We start from the raw sequence: 20556 nt of genomic DNA, 5'->3' as shown, positions 1-20556 counted from the left end.
TCTAATATAGAAGTGGGTACCAGGGAGTAGGGCATGGCTGTGACTAGCCTGATCATGTATGTTATTCTTTAGAGGAATATGAAAGACTTTGGGACTTTTGACTAGGAAAGCAGTTTAACACTGTAAGTGGGGATTAATGGGATATCCTAATAGAAAATTAGAAAACAATAATTCTGAGAGCAATGTGGACTATGGAGGCCCAGCCAAAGATGTTTCAGAGGAGATCAATATTAGCAACTGGGCTAGAAACTATTCTTGCAATATATTGACAAATACTGTGGTCTCTTGTTATTCCTATCCTACGAATTTGAAGTTTCAAAAGACTTGCTCTATTCCCAGTGTAACTCTCTCTGGCTAGTGGTTTTGTGTAAGAATATGAGCACTCATGTCTTCCTGCTGCCATGCCTTTGACTCACTACCATGGACTCTAACCGTCTGAAACCTTAAGTCCCAAATTAAACACTTACTTTGATAAGATGCTTTGATAATGGTGTTTATAACAGAAATAGAAAAGCAACTAAGATAGTTGTTGTGAACGGCAGGATCAATAGTAATACATGCTACAGAGGTATCATATATAAATGTCCTGCAGCCATGAGTGGTCAAAGTAATACTGAAGGTGCATGTGTCCATACCAGAGTCAGGAATGATAAGTAATATAAAGGACAAGCCAGGATATGTTGCTAGGAACCAGATTCTAGAAGATTTAACAGGTCAATTCTAAAGATTCAGAGTTTCATTATAAATATGAAGACTTTGGAGAGTTTTATACTTAGCACATAATCTAATTGATATATTAAAAGTGTTTCTGGATGGGGCAGAAACCCTCTATTGAGTAAAGCTTGAAAGCAGAGACAATATTTAAGGACTTGTTAGACGTAGCCTTACACAGACAAAGTGTGTGGGAGATGGGCAGTAAGACATAGGTTTTTCCAGCTATTGAATGTAGGGCTGACTCACTGATGGGTTGCCTCTGAAATGGAAGAGAAGAATTTTGGTCAGAGCTATGAGATAGTTGTAGTGAATCTATCAGTTCAGAAAATTCAAGGGTAAAATTGTGAACAATGAAATAGACTTTCAAAAATTACCCCAACTCTTCATGCATCACTGTAAACAGGCTTTAAATCAAGTAATTTCACAGACTTCTCCCTCTAACTCTATATTTAGTCATGTGACTTGATCAATGGGACACCATTATCTATTTTCCTTTTTAACCCATATTAATCTCTTTTGGTAGTCTGCCTTCTACTTTCACATATTCTATCATTTTGGAATGCTTGCTTTTTAAGTTGATGTATGTTCATTGTATAAAATAATTGTATTTGTTATAACACTTATATATGTACATCATTTATTTTTGTCATGTCCTCTACATTATCTTCTCTGGCCTCGCCCTTCCTTCTCCTGCTGGTCCTGTTCCAGAAAATACCATATATATATATATATATATATATATATATATATATATATATATATATATATATAGAGAGAGAGAGAGAGAGAGAGAGAGAGAGAGAGAGAGAGAAATCACACACACACTCACACACACACACACACACATGATATTGGAGAAAAGCAGCAGTGTTTATCTTCCTGTGCCTGGCTTATTTTACTTAATGTGATGACCTCCAGTTCCACAGTTCCAGTTCCAGACATTTCCCCACAAATGACATGCTTTTGTTCTTTTTTATGAGTGAATAAAACTCAATCATATATATATATATATATATATATATATATATATATATATATATATATATAGCCTTTTCTTTACAAATGTCAAATGATTGTTACCTAATCTGATTCCATAATTTGGCTCCTATAAATAGTGGCACAATAAACTTGGCTATATAGGCATCTCTGTTATATTCCTACTTAGATGCCTTTGAGTATATACCCTGGAATTATCTTCATTAATTCTGACATAACAGTTGAGTCTTCTAGTTGACCCACAGTGGTTCACTAAGAACCATTACCAAAACCAGCCTAGATCAGTTGAGCCTAATCCAAGAAAATTCCTTTTCCCTCAAATGTAAGCAATGCACTTGTACCTCATGTTAGCTAATCCTAAATGTTTTGAGTGACAAAATACAGCTCTTCCATGCTGGTTGCTTGTGTGTTACAAACAAATTTTAATAATAAAATAATAGAATCTGAGTTACAAATGAATAAATAAATCACAAAATCCATGATCTTTTACTTGTATGATAACAACTCAAGAAAAACTGACTGATAAAAAACATGATAAATTTGTAGCTTATGCAGGTTAAAGTTTCACCACTGAAGTCTAAGGATTATTGTTGAATTTGACAAAGTTATGTTTAGTGTAATATTTTATTCATTTCTGTCTTCTTTCTTGCACAGTGAAGTATAGAAGTATCTGCAGTATGAAGCCAATGGAGCTGAAGATACAAGGCCACACAGTTATGGGCATCAAATGCCAGGGAAGGTTCTACCAATAAATTTACATAGTCATTTTTTTTTCAAAATCTGTAGACAGACAGCTTTAACAGAGAATGCTAAGACAACTTCTCTTCCCATACCAACTTTCTGCATCATTTATCTGCATCTGTTGCATGAAGTTGGTATTGCTTTAGTTATCTGAGTGCTATAGCTAAGCAGGAAGTTGAGTTAGGGATGCATTTGTTTTGCAATGAGTGGGATACAGCTATTGTTTTGTAGAGTATTTCATAATAATTCAGTTTTTGCTCAATAATAACAATTGTGCATGAAAGTAACATGTTTCTTGTTTGATGGTGAATTGATGATGAATGACATTTGAAAACAAGAAATATTTAATTATTACTTATTTGACACAAAATACTGTGAAGTATGAAGATAACATGAAACTCATACTCAACAAAGAAGATACGGACTAGCACCTGTGTTTCGTAGTTGGTAGTACTAGGGGACAACTTTAAAGTGCTCTGAAATCTAATATTGAATAAATACAATTGAAGTATTTTAAAGTTCGAAGTTCTGAATATGGCCAAGTATCATTGCTAATAGCAATAATAACAGCTGAAATAACCTTTTTCTAAATGCTACTAAAAAGAAAAAATGTTTCATCCTCCCAGGGGAAATGCTATAATGCTTCCCTATTCTTGTGTCTTGGTTACTTTTCTATTGCTATTATAAAATACATGACCAAAGCAACATATAAAAGAAAGCATTTAATTTGGTGCTTACTGTTTCAGAGGATTTGAACATGATGGTGGAGCAAAGGCATACAATTAAGAACTACTGAGAGCTCACATTGTGATCCACAACCACTAGTGGAGAAAAGAATGCTAGGAATGGTGTGAACTTTTGAAACCTCAAAGCCCTCCTCCAGTAATGCACCTTCTCCAACAAGATCAAATCCCCTAATCCTTCCCAAACAGTTCCACTAACTGGGGCCCATGTATTCAAACATGTGAGCCTATGGGCCATTCTCATTGAAAACACCACAACATCCATATCATAGCTTATTCAGCTTTCTTCCCAAATGTCTCTTTCTCCAGTGCTATAGACTAAACCCAGGGCCTCACACATACTAGGCAAGGGCTCTATCATTGAGAGATACTCCTTTCCTGAGTATCTTCTGTAGCATGAATTGTTAGAAGGTCTTATTATTAAAATCAAACCTGGAGCCAGGTATTGGGGTGAACACTGAATGATCAGAGAAACAGTACAAGCCACAGCCACCTCACCTTGCCAATTCCTCAGCTGATCCTGCTTCCTCAGACTGGAAGCCTCCATGCCTTCATCCAAATGGATCTCAACTGAACTGCTGCTAAAAGCCTAAAAGCTTAACCAGCTCTAGTTCCTGGTTTTCATACCTTATATACCTTTCTGCTTTCTGCTATCACTTCCTGGGATTAAAGGCATGAGTCACCATGCCTGGCTGTTTCCAGTATGGCTTTGAACTCACAGAGATCCGGATGGATCTCTGCCTTCGGAATGCTAGGATTAAAGGCGTGTGTGCCACTATTTTCTGGCCTCTATATCTAGTGGCTGTTCTGTTCTCTGACCTCAGATAAGTTTATTAGGGTGCACAATATTTTGGGGACCACAATATCACCACAAACTTCCCAACATTTTACAAGAATTTGCTATCCCTTTCATTCATGACCAATGGTTTTTCTTACATAGCATCTAGTGGTGTATATCAATATAATGTATTGAATGGAAAAATAATCTATAGATAATAGAATAGCAATCTAGAACCATTTTTTTGTGGTACACCAAAATAGTTGTCATAGTACATGGCAGGGTACTGCTGCTGAGTAGGGCTGCTCTGTTTATTCAAGATGTGTGGTGTGCTGTTATGGTGAAATATTTTAGTATTTCCTACTTAAGCAGGCTTTCTAGAACATTCTTCTAATAGTATTATAGATACATGGAAAGTATTGTTTTGCTAGCTATTTTATATTCATGGCTATGTGTTTGTTCCCTCCTAACTTTAGCTCAAGGCTAAGTGAGCACACTTGCATGGGAAAATTTGGATGACTGTGCAAAATCCTAGGGCAAATCTTCACATAGACCGAGGAGACCATGCACGCCCAAAAACTTTACCTACTTGCAGAGATGGCTCTCTTTGCCAAGTCATGTGCTTCTTTTGCACTCATAGAAAGATAAGAAATTCATTTTCAAAATAAAGTTTGTTTTATTGGCTTATTGAGATAAAATTCACATAACATGAAACCAATTTACAGTGAACAACTCAATAGAATCTATATACTTATGAAGTTTTACAACCACTACTTCTACCTAATTCCAAGATTCTTCCTTAGCTACAAAATAAAACTCTATACTTCTTACTTCCCTAGATCCCAAGCCTTAATAATGAACAACCTGAATTCTGTTTCTGTACTTTTACCAATTCTTGATGCTAAATTTGACTGAAATAAAACAGAGGTTTTTAATGTCTAGCTTCTTTTACTTGGTGAAATTATTGAGTGTAGAGTTAGGAGGATGAATTGAAATACACTGTACCCAATATAGCCTAAAACTCACAGGGTAGCCCAGGCTGATGTCTCCTTGACTTCACCTCCCAGGGACTGAAATTATAGGTGTGAGCCACTATTCCCATCTTTAGTATGATTATTTTCAATATCCACTTTATAGCAAGTTTAAAATGTTTCATTAATTTTTATGCCTGGATGATATTCCACTATATTAATATATCATATTTTATTCATCCATTGATCTTTTAATGGACATTTGTTTTGTGTTCAAAATATTTTTATGTATTATAAATAGTAGCACTATGACCAATCTCACACAATTAATTATGTGTGTGCTTTCAGATCTGAGTATAGACTAAGATGTGGAATTGTTGTGTTAGCTGAGCCACCACATAATGTTTTAAGACATGTAAGAAAAATATTTAGAGTTGCAAAGGAGACCCATGAACTTGCATGGCACATTAGAAACATTAAAATACATTTGTGGTATGGTGGTGGTTATTTTTCTTGGTTTTGTGTTATAAAAAATTCCAGTATCTGCTGTTTGTTCAAAGTGCAAATTCTGTGTCAAGGTGCCAGAGCCACTGCAACGTGGCTTAATTAGGTTTGTATTTTCTTGGGCACAAATACTTCCAATATTGCTAGGGCTGGTTGCTTGTCAGAGTAAAGGGAGAATGATGTGATTTTTACTCATATCCAATTTCACAAAAAATACATTGAGTTATATATAAATAATCTCATAGTCTCCTGTTGAAGACCTCCATTCAGGAACACCACCCTGGATGGGGATAATCATGAATATGTGAGGGTGGTAGCCCCCACCCCGCTCTCCATAGCTCTCCCTATTTGTACTTCTCCATACTGTCATGTCCAATGTGTCACATTCTCTCCTGTGTCTAATGTCACAGGAAATCCAGGCCTAGTTCAGATGGCAGGTGCTCTCCCATTAAAAAAGATGGAAGAGTCCAGAAACATCATCAGGTTTTGAGGGGATCGATTTCAATTTCCTATATCAGATTAAATTTAAATTACTCATGTACTTAAGAATTAAAATAATATATAAATTACAATAACTAATGTTGTATGATACTCTGTATGGTCTTTCATGTGCATGATTTCACTTCATTCTCTGAAAATTGTATGGGGGCCACCATTACTTTGGGCTTATGTTAAGAAAGTCCACATACGGAACAGTTCAGTCAGATAAGTTAAATCCAGTTCATTTCAATGGACATGGAGCCTGATGCAGCCAGTACATAAAAACATAAGTGCTTTTCTACCAGACCAGAAAACCAGTCTATCCAAACCTGATTGTTCACTTTGATTTTCTGTATAAAGAACAGTTACTCCCAAAAATCAAAGCTGACCCGTCATCTGTGCCCTACCAAATAAAAAGAGCATTTACATGAGAGTTTAGTTTCCAGCCCTTGAAAAGCACAATTCTTCCACTGTCTCATAAGAGTGAAGAGGCCAAATGTTCAAGCACAGGTTTATTCTGCAGGAAAAGAGAACATGCCTTTTTAAAAATGAGCTTCATTATTGCATGAAAAGAAAAGCAAAATAGTGCTTAGTGCGAATTTGAGGTAATCCAGGTGCAGCATGCAGATCTGTGGTCTCTGAGAAGTTTCCCAGGAGAGGTTTTGCTCTGCAGGTGTATAAATAATTACTACAAAAATGTGGTCCCATATGCTACAGTTTCCATGCTTTGAATGAAAGAAGATCCATTTTTTGAGTAGACTATGTTTTCAACCCCACCCCACCCTGAGTGTTATTTATTGAAATGATGAGTGTTTCTGTTATGTTACCCTCTCTCCTGTGGAAGCAGAGCACACCTCCTTCCATTAGAGAGGGACAAGGATGGAGATGCTGAGCTCCAGTTATAAATATTTCATCGCATGCAGAGACAAAGATCACAGAGGGGCAGATGAGTAGCCGAAAACAAATGCGATGTTGTTTGTAAATCCTCAGAGGAGGAGTATATAAAACTACTCCTGCCAGCTTGCTGTCTGCTCAGCTTTCACACTGTCATACTTGGTCCTGAAACCCTTCTGTGACCCCATAGCTTGCTGGTGAGGGGGGGGGGGGAAGCACCACATCAGAGAGTGCTAGCTTAGCCACATTAGGGAGTGCAGTGAGGGCTGCTGTGCAAGGGTATGATGCTGAGTGTGTATTTTGAGGAAGATGGTGTGTAGTGATTTCTTAGAAAGGTGGTATCCTCATGAAAATAACAGTTGAAAAAATATATTGGTTGGCAGGCTTATTCTGGGAAACTGACTTTTTTCTCCTTTCCCACCAAATCCTGCAGATTATTAGAAGACTTCAAGTTGATGGATTTAACATCTTTTGTGCTTACAAAACTCTCTCGACCCGTGTTTTCCTCACATAACAGCGCAGATACCACATACCAAATCTGCCATTTGCAATCATGCATCTCTACAAACAACAGGGATAAGTTGAAAGGTACATGAGGCAGCAGACATTATCAGAGTTTGGAGCAGGGAGACCTATGCCTGCCTTCCTGTGAACCCCTTAAAACACATCTGCCCGAATACAACCACCCTTTAGTGTGATATGGAAGACAAGCAGGCAGTGCCTATAACTGTGTGGACTATATAGAGTTGATAGAGAAGCTAGGTTCTGTTTTACATAATGTAGAGTTTTGAAGGTTTTTTGTAACTTATCAATATGCCCATATCTCAAAGTCAAATACCATTTTAATGACATTCTTGTACTTTTTAAAAAATATACTACATGATGCTCTGTGTGCTCAATATTGAGAACTCAAATTACCACATAATCTATGACAACAAAGTGCTCATAAGAGCATAACTTGAGTGGGAACTTCTATACACAGACACTACAACCACAGAGATAACTGTTTCCTTGCATGACAAAAATGTAGTTGAGCTGGGACTTACTCTCTTTCTTTTTTCTTTTTTTTTTTTCTTTTTTTTTTTTTTTTTGATAATCACCCCTGAGATGGGACTTACAAAAAAAAAAACAAAAAAAAAAAAACTTCTTCAGTGACAAGCCCCTGGTTTTTTGTTTGTTTGTTTTGGCTTAGGATCTAAATTCAATGATTAAAAAGTTGTGTGGGCCAGTGATGGTGGTGCACGCCTTTAATCCCAGCACTTGGAAGGCAGAGCCAGGAGGAACTTTATGAGTTCAAGGCCAGCCTGGTCTACAGAGTGAAACCCAGGACAGGCACCAAAACTACACAGAGAAACCCTGTCTCAAAAAACCAAAAAAAAAAAAAAAAAAAAAAAAAAAAAAAAAAAAAAAAGATTGTGTGGACTGATTTAATAACTTTTACTGTTTACCACAAGCCAGTGGTCACTTTCATTTTATCCTGTAGACCACTCCATATTCCAGAAAGTCACATCTGTCCTCATTGTTCAAATAAGTGAATGATCTAGGGGATAATCTATCACCTCAAATAGTCCAGCTAGTAAAAGAGAATCTGTGTCTGTACCAGAGCCAATACCTTAGTGAAGGTGAGATGTGTAAACATTGAAGTTAATTGGTATCAAGACCTCCCATTAAGACAGACACTAGAAACAGGTTCAGCATTGAGGCATATGTTTTTTTCTGAATGTAGTCCACTGAAAATTCAAATAGCTGTTTTAAAGCCAGTAATGGTAAATTGGCTTTATGAGTGGTATATAAATAAAAATTTCTTTGAGAAAGGAATTTTAAAGGTTATCTGGCATGTGTCAAAATAAATTTTGATTTCTTTATTCTTTGATTAATTTATTTTCAACAAAACTTAATCAGGTTAAATAATACTAATTCTTAGAAATGAAATGCAAAGCAAAAGATGATTAGTTATATAGGAAATTTAATATAATGTAATGATAAGCCATAAAATGCACTTCATTAGCTTTGTTTCTCTGGGTCAAAAGTTTTGCTTTGGTAAAATACATTGAATTGTGTAGCTAGAGTTTTCCTGCCTGGCCCACAGTCAGGACAAATCTCTGTCACCTTCCAGTCCCATAGCCGCTCAGACCCAACCAAGTAAACACACAGAGACTTATATTGCTTACAAACTGTATGGCCATACCAGGCTTCTTGCTAACTGTTCTTATATCTTAAATTAATCCATTTCTATAGATCTATAGCTTGCCACGTGGCTCATGGCTTACCGGCATCTTCACATGCTGCTTGTCATGGCGGCGGCTGGCAGTGACTCCCACTCAGCCTTCCACTTCCCAGAATTCTCCTCTCTCCTTGTCTCGCCTATATTTCCTGCCTGGCCACTGGCCAATCAGTGTTTTATTTATACAGAATGATATCCACAGCAGAATTGTCTTTTGCTGTATGTCAGGCCTACATGCTTCAGTCAATCATAAAATTATTTTCCATGACAAAGTGACTTGTCTTCTGATTCTAAAGTACATGAAAAGCATGTCACAAGACCAAAGAGAAATTATGTCTACTTGTATTTTAGCCAATTTTGAATTCATTCAAAGCATGTAAGGGCCTTTTAAGACCATCTTCCTATGAGAAAACCCTGCTGTTTTTAGCGAAGATTGTTTGCCACACAAAATGTGCTTTTGGTTTGGCAGTTTTACCAGTCAATTATTTCCCATGAACTACAAATTAATGAAGGTTAATATTCAATCATTTAAAAATCATCAAGAAGTATACTTAACAAGACAGTCTCCACAACAGCTTTAGAATACAAATTCATATTTTAAGAGAGTTGAAAACAATTTTAATTGAAACCAAAAATAGACAGTGTGAAATTTTTTTTATTGTGTCTCAAAATGTTGGAGTTTTTACAAAATAAATTATTTCTGATAAGTGCATACATTGTTTATCCCGGTTAGTTGGTGAATATAATGAAATAAGATAAGAATACTATCCAAGAAAAACATGGAGTAAACTTCAGTGAGTACTCCAGATCAGCCTGGAAAGGACAGCATGAGCTGTCACTCTGGAATTGCATCAGGCAAACTTTTTTGGGGCACATCTGAAAACTGACTGAGGTATGAATTTAACACCAAGCAGAAGAAAAGACATGCAGTCTGGAATTTGTCTTTCTAATATGATAGGAGAAAGTAGCTGGTTTTAATACTTGGATCTTTCATGATGCATATCAAAGGCCTCTTTGATTTCTTCTTACCCTATGTCTTAGTTAGGGTTATTATTGCTGTGGTGAAATGTCACAACCAAAAGCCTTGGGGAGTAAAGGATTTATTTGGTTTAAGCTTCCACATCTTAGTCTATCACAGAAGAAGTCAAGACAGGAACTCCAACAAGGCTGGAACCTAGAGGCAGGAGCTGATGTAACAACTCAAGGGTGTTGCTTACTGGCTTGCTCCTCATGGCTTGCTCAGCTTGCTTTCTTATACAACCCAGGACCACAAGCCCAGGGAAGGCATTGCCCACAGTGGGATGGGCCCTTCACCATCAATCACTAATTAAGAAAATGCCCTACAAGCTCAAGCTGATGTTATGGAGTCATTTTCTTAATTGAGGTTCTTTCTTCTCAGATGGCTTCAGCTTATGTCAAGTTGACATAAAATTAACCAGCATACCCTGTTTGTCATATTTATTTACTTGTTCACTTAGCAATACTGTGCTGACCCATAGCAAGGTAAAGAACTTTAAGATGTAGAACTTGCTGGGCAATGGTGGTGCATGTCTTTAATCCCAGCACTCAGGAGGCAAAGCCAGCTAGATCTCTATGAGTTTGAGGCCAGCCTGGTCTACAAAGCGAGATCCAGAACAGGTACCAAAACTATACAGAGAAACCCTGTCTTGAAAAACCAAAAAAAATAAATAAATAAATTAAAAAATGTAGAATTTAGGTCCAGCCCATACATTCTGCTGTGGGATGTTCTGTATGTCAAAAATGTTGCTCTGATTTATTAGTAAATAAAACACTGATTGGCCAGTAGCCAGGCAGGAAGGATAGACGGGACAAGCAGAGAATAGAATTCTGGGAAGTGGAAGGCTGAGTCAGAGAGACACTGCTAGCCGCCATCATGACAAGCAGCATGTGAAGATGTTGGTAAGCCACGAGCCATGTGGCAAGGTATAGATTTATGAAAATGGATTAGTTTAAGATATAAGAACAGTTAGCAAGAAGCCTGGCACGGCCATACAGTTTGTAAGCAATATAAGTCTCTGTGTTTACTTGGTCGGGTCTGAGCAGCTGTGGGTCTGGCAGGTGAGAGAGATTTGTCCTGAGGTGGGCCAGGCAGGAAAACTCTAGCTACACATTCACAGTTGATTATCGTTATTTGTACATTTCATAGTTGCAAATCCACCACATGGTTTTTCACATTCTAGTGCTTTCAGTTGGTAATTTCACTATTTGAAATGTCATCCTCCACATTGTAGTGCTGAGATGCTGTCTGGCATTTTTAAACAAGATAAGGTTTTGATGAGCTCCATCGAGAAAACATATGTTAAATAAGCTTCATACAGGTACCAGTTACGAACGATGCTGTTGGCTGTTGATGCTAATTAATCAACAATATGGATCAAATAAAGTGTCTTTCAGCAATATCTATTGAAATAAAACAAGGTTATGCAGTAAATGTTGATTGAAATGTTGCTACTAGTGGTTTTCAGATCCCCAACCTCATTTTTCCCTACAGACAATAGTTCATTTCCAACTTAGTGTTTGTGGTGACTATAACAAAATGTAGTACTGAAAATAGTAGGAATTGACTGTATTTAGGCATACAACTGCTTTATTGGTTCTTTGTATATACTAGATACTAGTTCTCTTTCAGATGTATATAGATGACAAAGATTTTTCTCTCAATTTGAAGGCTGTTGCACAGAAGTCTTATAACTCCTTGAGATCCCATTTGTTGCTATTGACATTACTTTCAGAGTAACTGGAGTCCTATTGAGGAAGTCCCAACTTATACTTAAATACATGAAGGTATTTCTCTGGCTTTTTCTTCTAGCACTTTCAGAGTTTCAAGTCTTATATTAAAGATCAACAACCTATTTGGAGTTGATTTTTTTGTACGTGGATAGAGGTCTAGTGTCATTTCTTTAGGTGGATGGTTAATTTGGTCACCCAGCACTAGTTGCTTAAGAGACTGTATTTTCTTCAGTGTATATTTTTAGCATTTTTGTCAAAAATTGGGTCATTGTAACTGTATAGGTTTGTATTTGGAGCCTCTCTATTCTGTACCACTAATCTTTGTGTTTGTTTTTATGCCAGTATAATCCTATTTTTGTTACTATGCTTCCTTAGTGTAATTGGAAACCAGGTATGATGATACCTACAGCATTATTCTTTTTGCTCAGGATTGTTTTATCTACAGGGATTTTTGTGTTTCTGTGTAATTTTTAAGATTGTGTGCTTTATTTCTGTGAAGAATAGAATTTAAATTTTGATGTAGATTGCATTGACTCTATATATTGCTTTTGGTTGTACGCTCATTTTTAACAACATTAATTCTTCCATTCCATAACTATGTAAGATCTTTCAATTTTCTTGTTTCTTTCTCAACTTTTTTTTTTTTAGCATTTTTAAAGTTATGATTGTAGAGGTGTCTTAGTTACTTTTCTATTGCTATGATAAAATATTATGACAAAAAGCAACTTGGAGAGTAAAAGGTTTATTTCTTCTTAGTCCTCTACATCACAGTCCATCATCAAAGAAAGTTAGGGTAGGAAACTGGAGGCAGAAACCAAAGCAATAGCTATGGAATAATGCTGCCTACTGGCTTGCTCCTCGAAGGCTTTTTCAACCTGCTTTCTTATAGAACCCAGGACCACCAGCCCAGGGTTGACATCACCCACAATGGACTGAGCCACCCCACATTAATCATTAAACAAGAAAATATCCCACAGGCTTGCCCACAGGCCACTCTGTAGGAGCATTTTATAAATTGATATTCCCCTTTCCCAAGGACTCTAGCTTGTTTCAAGTTAAGAAAAAACTAAGCAGGACAAGAGGTCCTTCATATCCTTATTAGGTTTATTCCAAGAGATGTGTAAGGTTATTATAAATGAGGTATTTTTCAATAATTTCCCAGAATGTTTTTTTTTTTGTGTGTGTGTGTATACAAGAAGGCTATTGATGATTTTCAAGTTAATTTTATATCCTGCTACTTTGCTAGAAGTGTTTATTGGGTCTAAGAATTTTTAAAGGGTATATATGCCTTTGAGTATATATACACAAACCTATATACTCTTTATGTAAATATATTCATATATATATGTACATATATGTACATATATGCCTTTTCCTATTTCTAGCACTTTTATTTTTTTCTTGTCTTATCACTCCTGCTAGAGTTAAAGCATTCTATCGAGTAGGAATGGAGAAAGTAGCCAATCTTATCTTGTTCTGATTACAGTGGCAATATTAGCTATAAGCTTGGTATAAATAGCTTTTATGTTGAGATGCATTCTCTTATTCCTAATTTCTTCATGAATGTTATCATGAAGGGACATTGGATGTACTCAAAAGCCTCTCTGTATTCCCTGCCCCGATATGGTTTACCATGTGTTGTGGAGATGGACTCACAGGGGAATGATTATATAGAGTAGAGAAAATCTAAGGTACAGGTGTAGGCAAAGTAATAAGGGGAGCTAAATACCATGGAAGGAGTACTCCAAGTAACAAGTCATGTTGGTACCATGTTGTTACAGAAATACACTGTGATGAAGTGCTTCTATCTGTTGCCAAAATGAACACTGGAGAAAAATGAAGAAAATCGAAGAACTCCAAGAAAAAGTTGCATAACTGAAGTAGCCAAACTCTTCTGGAGTCCTTAATTCATCCACAGCCATCATTAAAACAAAGTAAGAAAATATATTATGGTTTTGCCCTTTTGAATTTTAGTTTAAATAATTCAATACTAAATAAAACAGGAAAGTTCAGTTATTAAAAGTGAAGTGTTTAATGGTTCACTTCTATGTGTTTGCAACCTGTTCTGGGTTCTAGGAATACAATGATAAATTAAAACATAAAAGATGTGGCCTTGGAGTAAATGGCAGTGTCATGATGGAAGGGTTAAGGGTGCAAATGAGTGGGAAAGAAATTAGTAGCCACTGATGGTGTTTATGAACATGGTGTATAGTGTAATAAGGCAAAGGATGGATGAGGGGCTACTTACAAGTCATCCCTTGCTTCCTGAATGGCTCATGACTACTGGGCAGGTTGTTACTGAAAGTGCTGTGTAGGAATAACCTGGGTAAAAGGTGCTCTTGTAGATAAGAAGTGTATAAAATTTAAGGACTATTGGCTTATGTCAGCTAAGAAGGGAGTGAGAAGGATCTGTAGTAGTGCGGGAGAGACACCTATAAGAATAATCAGAATATATTCTATGAAAAATCTATTTTCAATTAAAAGAAAGAATGGCTTAAAGACTCAAACTTTCATATTGGGTTATTCTTAGATATAAAAGGAATGAAATCCATCAATGGGGCATGTACCACCTTAAATTCAGTGTTGAGGACACTAACTCATAATAACTCAACTGAATAGCATTTTGAAGTCTTAACAAAGTGCAGAATACTGTTTTCTAAACCTCATGATTCTTAGGTGGCTCTGAACTCAGATGTTATGGGACACTTCTTTTCCTCTACTCCAGATTCCTTTCAAAAGCCTTTGGTGATAAAGTAGCCTTAGACCAGTGGTTGTATAAGGCCAGATAATGGAAGACTGGTGAAACTTTACAAGGTATACACATGTAAAGCTAGAATAAAAATGAATAATATGGCTCAACAGGAAAGAGCAAGCACAGAAAAACATCAGAGAAGTCTGAGACTTCAGTCAAAGCATCCAGCATCTTTTTTTGTATCATGAAGAATGTGGGTGCACGTATGTACGTATATCATGTGTCGTGTGTGCATGTGAAGGTCTATCTCAGGTGTTATTCCTCAGGTGCTGTCTACCTTGCTTTTGAAACAGGGTTGCTCCTCAGCCTAGAGCTCACCAAGTAGTTTAAACTGACTGGCCAGCAATCCCCAGGAATCTGACTTTCCATGCCTCCCTATTGCTTGGATTGCAAGTGTGCAACCACAACAGCTCTTTTACATAGATTCTAGGGATTAAACTCAGGTCCTCATGATCACAAGGCAAGCACCTTAGTGAGGTGTCTCACCATCCCAGTCTTCAATGAACAAAATAGTCAAGTTCTAGGGGACCTTTTTAACAGCACATAATAAATGACTGATATATACATGCCACATGTACCTTGGCTAGGACACAAAACCATGGTGCTGGGTATCATCAAGCTAAGTACAGAGTTGCAAATTAACACTACTTCCACAACTCAGAGAGTTGTCTTTTTTTTGGGGGGGGGGGGTGGTTTGAGACAGAGTTTCTCTGTATAGTTTTGGTGCCTGTCCTGGATCTCACTCTGTAGACCAGGCTAGCCTCAAACTCACAGAGATTTGCCTGGCTCTGCTTCCCGAGTGCTGGGATTAAAGGCGTTAAAGACTAGGCTCACACCCAAAAATATAAGAGAGTTGAATCTTAGAGATTCAATTAGAGAAGACCTGAAATGATGTGGTATGTTCTGTCATCTATCTTATCAGCCACAGAACAGGATACAACTGTAATTAACTGGTAATATTTTAAAGGAGCTAACATATCTAGGAGAAGTGGTTGGATTTAGAAGCAATAAACAAAGGATAACCAGACTATATCCCAGAGAGAAGTTAGCTGGCAAGGAAGACCCTAAGAGGGGTGCATGGATTGCCCTGGGAAGGGCAAATAGATGAGATCTCCTGAGTAAATTGGGGGAGGGGAGCAAGAGGGGGTGAGAGATGAGAATATAAGGGAATGGGATGGTTGAGCTGGAACAAGGATGGAGTGAGAGAGCAATGAAAGAGATATCTTGATAGAGGGAGACATTACGGGGATAGGGAGAAACCGGGTGCTAGACAAGTTCCCAGAAATCCACAAGGATGACCCCAGCTAAGACTACTAGCAACAGAGGAGAGGGTGCTTGAGTTGGCCTACCCCAGTAATCAGATTGGTGAATATCTTTTTTTTTTTTTTTTTTTTTTTTTTGGTTTTTCGAGACAGGGTTTCTCTGTGTAGCTTTGCACCTTTTCCTGGAACTCACTTGGTAGCCCAGGCTGGCCTCGAACTCACAGAGATCCGCCTGGCTCTGCCTCCCGAGTGCTGGGATTAAAGGCGTGTGCCACCACCGCCCGGCTCAGATTGGTGAATATCTTAACTGTCATCATAGAGCCTTCATCCGGTAACTAATCTCTGCAGATGCAGAGATCCACAGCCAAGCACCAGGCTGAGCTCCAGGAACCCAGTCAAAGAGAGGGAAGAGGGATTCTATGAGTAAGGGGCATTAAGATCATGATGGGGAAATCTACAGAGACAACAGAACAAACTTAGTGGAAACTCATGAACTTTAGACCAAAAGCTGTGGAGGCTGCATGGGACTGGACTAGGCCCTCTGCATAAGCAAGACTGTTGTGTAGCTTGATCTGTTTAAGAGGCCCGTGGAAGTGGGATCAGGATCTATCCCTGGTGCATGAGCTGGCTTTTTTGGAGCCCATTACCTATGGTGGGACATTTTGCTCAGCCTTGATGCAGCAGGGAGTGGCTTGGACTTGCCTCAAATGAGTGTACCAGGCTTTGCTGACTCCCCATGGGAGGCCTTACCTTTTTGGAGGAGGGAGTGGGGGTTGGGCTGGGAGGCAGAAGACTGGAAAGGAAGGAGCAGGAGGAGGAATGAGAGGGGGATCTGTGATTGGTATGTAAAATGGATAAAAAGTTTCTTAATAAGGAAAAACATCATTAAAAAAAGAATAGTATAAGGCAAAGAAAAGCAATGGTGTCTTAATTTGTTTACCCCAAACTTTGGGTAATGATATTGTAGGAAGATGGTATCAGTACAGCTTTAAGGGAGTAAAGATATGAGACAAGGAAAAGAAAGATAAAATGAAAGTATTATCTAATTGTTGTGAGTATGAAATATACAATCCTTTAGGTAATTTCAGTGTATAATCTAGAGGATATTTTTAATTTATCCCACCATGGAAAACTGAACCGGGGTATTTAGTCCACTTAAAACATCTGCCTTTTATTTATCCATTCTTCAGTTGAAGGGCATCTAGGTTGTTTCCAGGTTCTGGTTATTACAAACAATGCTGATATGAACATAGCTGAGCAAGTGCTCTTGTGGCATGATTGGGCATTCCTTGGGTATATGCCCAAGAGTGGTATAGCTGGATCTTGGGGGAGATTGATTTCCAATTTTCTAAGAAGGTGCCATATTGATTTCCAAAGTGGTTGTACAAGCTTGCATTCCCACCAGCAGTGGAGGAGAGTTCCCCTAGCTCCACATCCTCTTCAACATAAGGGCTCATTGCATGGGTTGGCTGTTTGAAACCTGGGGCTTATGCAGGGTCACTTGGCTCAGCCTGGGAGGAGGGGACTGGACCTGCCTGGACTGAGTCTACCAGGTTGATCTCAGTCCTCGGGGGAGGCTTTGCCCTGGAGGAGGTGGGAATAGGGGGTGGGCTGGGGGGAAGGGGAGGGGGCAGGAGGGGGGAGAACAAAGGAATCCGTGGCTGATATGTAGAACTGAATTGTATTGTAAAATAAAATTAAACTAAATTAAACAAAAATCTGCCTTAGCATAATGAGGACTACTTTCTAGGGAAGAATGGTGAAATGTTAATTCTCTAGCATTTATAGCCTACCAAGTATATGAACTAAAACAACAAGAACAGCCAGAGGAAGCTCTCAGGCACAAATACATATGTTTGCCATCTGCAGCTGTCATTGGGTCAGCACACAGGAAACTCGAATGTTCAGGTGCTATAGGTGGAGCACTATCTGGTTCTGATAGAATAACAAAGGTGGCAATGGCCATGAGCTAGGTAATATACTAGACCCTTCTTTTATACCTTATCATTTATTTCTTATTTGTTGAGTAGTCACTCTGTACCAAGGCAATAGTAGGTCATATGTCCAAGTCACCTCCAAGAGGTGCGTTGACATTAGGGGTGTGTTTATAATGAGATCTCTCCATGGGAGGGATGGTGAAATGAAAATTTACAACTCAGATTTCTTCTCTCTGAGACTAAACTTTGTAAATGAAAGCATCCCCTTTCTGCTGTTTTTCTGGACTGCTTCCATTGTTCTCCAGGGTCTGTGTTAACACTGGCATTCTCCCAGTCAGCAGGTGTGACCAATTTTAGTGTGAGGCTTAGCAAGCTAACATTAGCATCTCAAGCCTTACAGAGAGAGAATGGCAACTTGATTGTGGAAATAAATGCTGGAAAGGAATTAAAAACCTGTGCCCAAATCCTCACCTCTGCTGACTTAGAAATATATCACCCTCACTTATCTTTACCAAACATTGTGATGATTCCTTGCTCCTACTTCTAAAATTTTAGGTGAAAGTTTAGAAAAAGAAGCAAATAAGCATAAAATAACATATCCAGAGAAAAATAGGTAACAGGAAAAACAAATATATGAAGTTCAATGAGTACTCTGATACATAGTTCATTAATTAATTTAAATTAATTTTTCCTTTCAGGAGTAGAACATCACCCTTCTGATTTCAAGTTTCACTCTAGGAATACATTGATCAAAAATTTGTGTCTTTTATTCACTTGCTGAATAAAATATTGCCTGAAACATAAATATAGGAAGGTATTGACATTTCTCTTGCTTCTGTCTTGTGTTATTATGATCATTTTATATACATACTTTCTGCTTGTACAAGTGTTTTTCAGAGAAATTTGGGAGTGGATTATGTTAGCATAGGAGATAAAGGTTGTCACAGTTTCCTAGAACTAAGAGTTTCCCAGGATGCAATGTGTTTATTGCCAAAAATAGGACACGCTCCGGCAGAATGGTATAACTGATCATTATAAATGCATACATGCCTCTTTTATACGTGCCGTAAGCTCTTTCCACAGAGGTGCTAGCGGTTTACACTGCCAACAAGCAGTCTGTGTGAGTGCTTCCGTTCAGCACTGTTTTCTTCATGCTTGATGTTCTCAATATCTTAACTTTTGCCAATCAGTTGAGTGTGAAATGGAATCTTGCTGTAATTTGATTTCCCTGGTTTACTAATGAGGTTTGGCATCTTTTCCTGTATTGTTCGCCATTCATGTTTGCTCTTCTGTGAAGCGCCTTCCTTAATTCCATCTTGTTTTCCTGTGGAATTGTGTTATCAGATTCATCTTATGCATCTCGTCAGAGTCTCTCTTGGTGTTACCACCGTTTACACTCTATAGCAGTAGCACTAATGGCGTTTTATATTGAATAGTTCTTTTTTGTGGGATAGCATCCTGGTTAGCAGTCTCCTAGGTCCTTACCCACTATCTGCAATAGCATCCCATTTGTGAGAATAAAAAGTGCTCCTAGACATAAAAGTATCTCTAGTCAAATGGTTCCCTGGTTGAGATCATCTAACCTATCTCTCATCATACCAACTCCTATCAAAGAGAAGAATGAGCAATGAACAAATTCCCTTTCCATTTCTCCCTGACAGATTCATCTGCATGTGTTCAAAGATTGTTTCAAGTCACCCAGCAGATGTATTTGCTGGCCACTGGCTGCATAGTTCTTAGAAGTGTTCTTAACCTCTGAGCTATATTAACCTATATACACAATGGAGTACTACTCAGCAGAGAAAAACAATGACATCATGAGGTTTTCAGGCAAAAGGATGGATCTAGAAAAAAATCATCCTGAGTGAGGTAACCCAGACTCAGAAAGACAAACATGGTGTGTACTCACTCATAGGTGGATACCAGATGTAAAACAAAGGATGGCTAGATTGCTACTCACAACTCCAGGGAGGCTACCTAGTAAAGAGGACCCTAAGAAAGACACAGGGATCACCCAACGACAGAGAAATGGATGAGATCTACATGAGCAAACTGGATGTGAGGGGGTAATGGAGGACAAGAGTCGGGGGAAAGAGAGCTTAGGGGAGCGGGAGATCCCAGCTGGATCAAGAACAGAGAGGGAGAACAAGGAAGGAGATACCATGATAAATGAAGAACCCATGGGAACAGGAAGAAGCAAAGTGCTAGAGAGGTCCCCAGAAATCCACAAAGACACCTCCATAATAGACTACTGGCAATGGGTGAGAGACAGCCCAAACTGACCTACTCTGGTGATCAGATGGCCAAATACCCTAACTGTTGTGGTAGAATTCTCATCAAATGACTGATGGAAGCAGATGCAGAGATCCATGGCCAGGCCCCAGGTGGAGCTCCAGGAGTCCAATCAGCGAGAAAGAGGAGGGATTGTATGAGAGAGAGATGTTGAGACCATGATTGGAAAAAGCACAGGGACAAATAGCCAAACTAGTAGAAACACATGAATTATGAACCAATAGCTGAGAAGCCCCCAACTGGATCAGACCCTCTGGATAAGTGAGACAGTCGATTAGCTTGAACTGTTTGGGAGACCCCCAGGCAGTGGGACCAGGACCTGTCCTTAGTGCATGAGCTGTCTGTTTGGAACCTGGGGCCTATGCAGGGACACTTTGCTCAGCCTGAGTGAAGGGAGGAGGGGACTGGACCTGCCTCAACTGAATCTACCAGGCTGAGCTGAATCCCCAGGGGAATCCTTGCCCTGGAGGAGATGGGAATGGGGGGGGTGGATTGGGGGGAGGGCAGGGGAATCTGT

At 38.5% G+C, this 20556-nt stretch overlaps 1 protein-coding gene across 1 annotated transcript in view; it reads left to right on the top strand.

Annotated features, from left to right (window-relative positions):
- The window catches only part of Pak5 (p21 (RAC1) activated kinase 5), a 286737-nt gene that overhangs the window by 100722 nt on the left and 165459 nt on the right, over positions 1-20556 (top strand). Inside the window, exon 3 of the mRNA XM_059261501.1 lies at positions 13578-13730. The gene's annotated coding sequence lies outside the window, so the exon portion shown is untranslated. The remainder of the gene's footprint in view (positions 1-13577; positions 13731-20556) is intronic.

The sequence above is a fragment of the Peromyscus eremicus genome, chromosome 4, assembly GCF_949786415.1.
Source record: "Peromyscus eremicus chromosome 4, PerEre_H2_v1, whole genome shotgun sequence".
NCBI classification, from domain to species: Eukaryota; Metazoa; Chordata; class Mammalia; order Rodentia; family Cricetidae; genus Peromyscus; species Peromyscus eremicus.
Note: the sequence above shows the minus strand (reverse complement) of the source record. Positions and strands in the feature narration are given on the sequence as shown.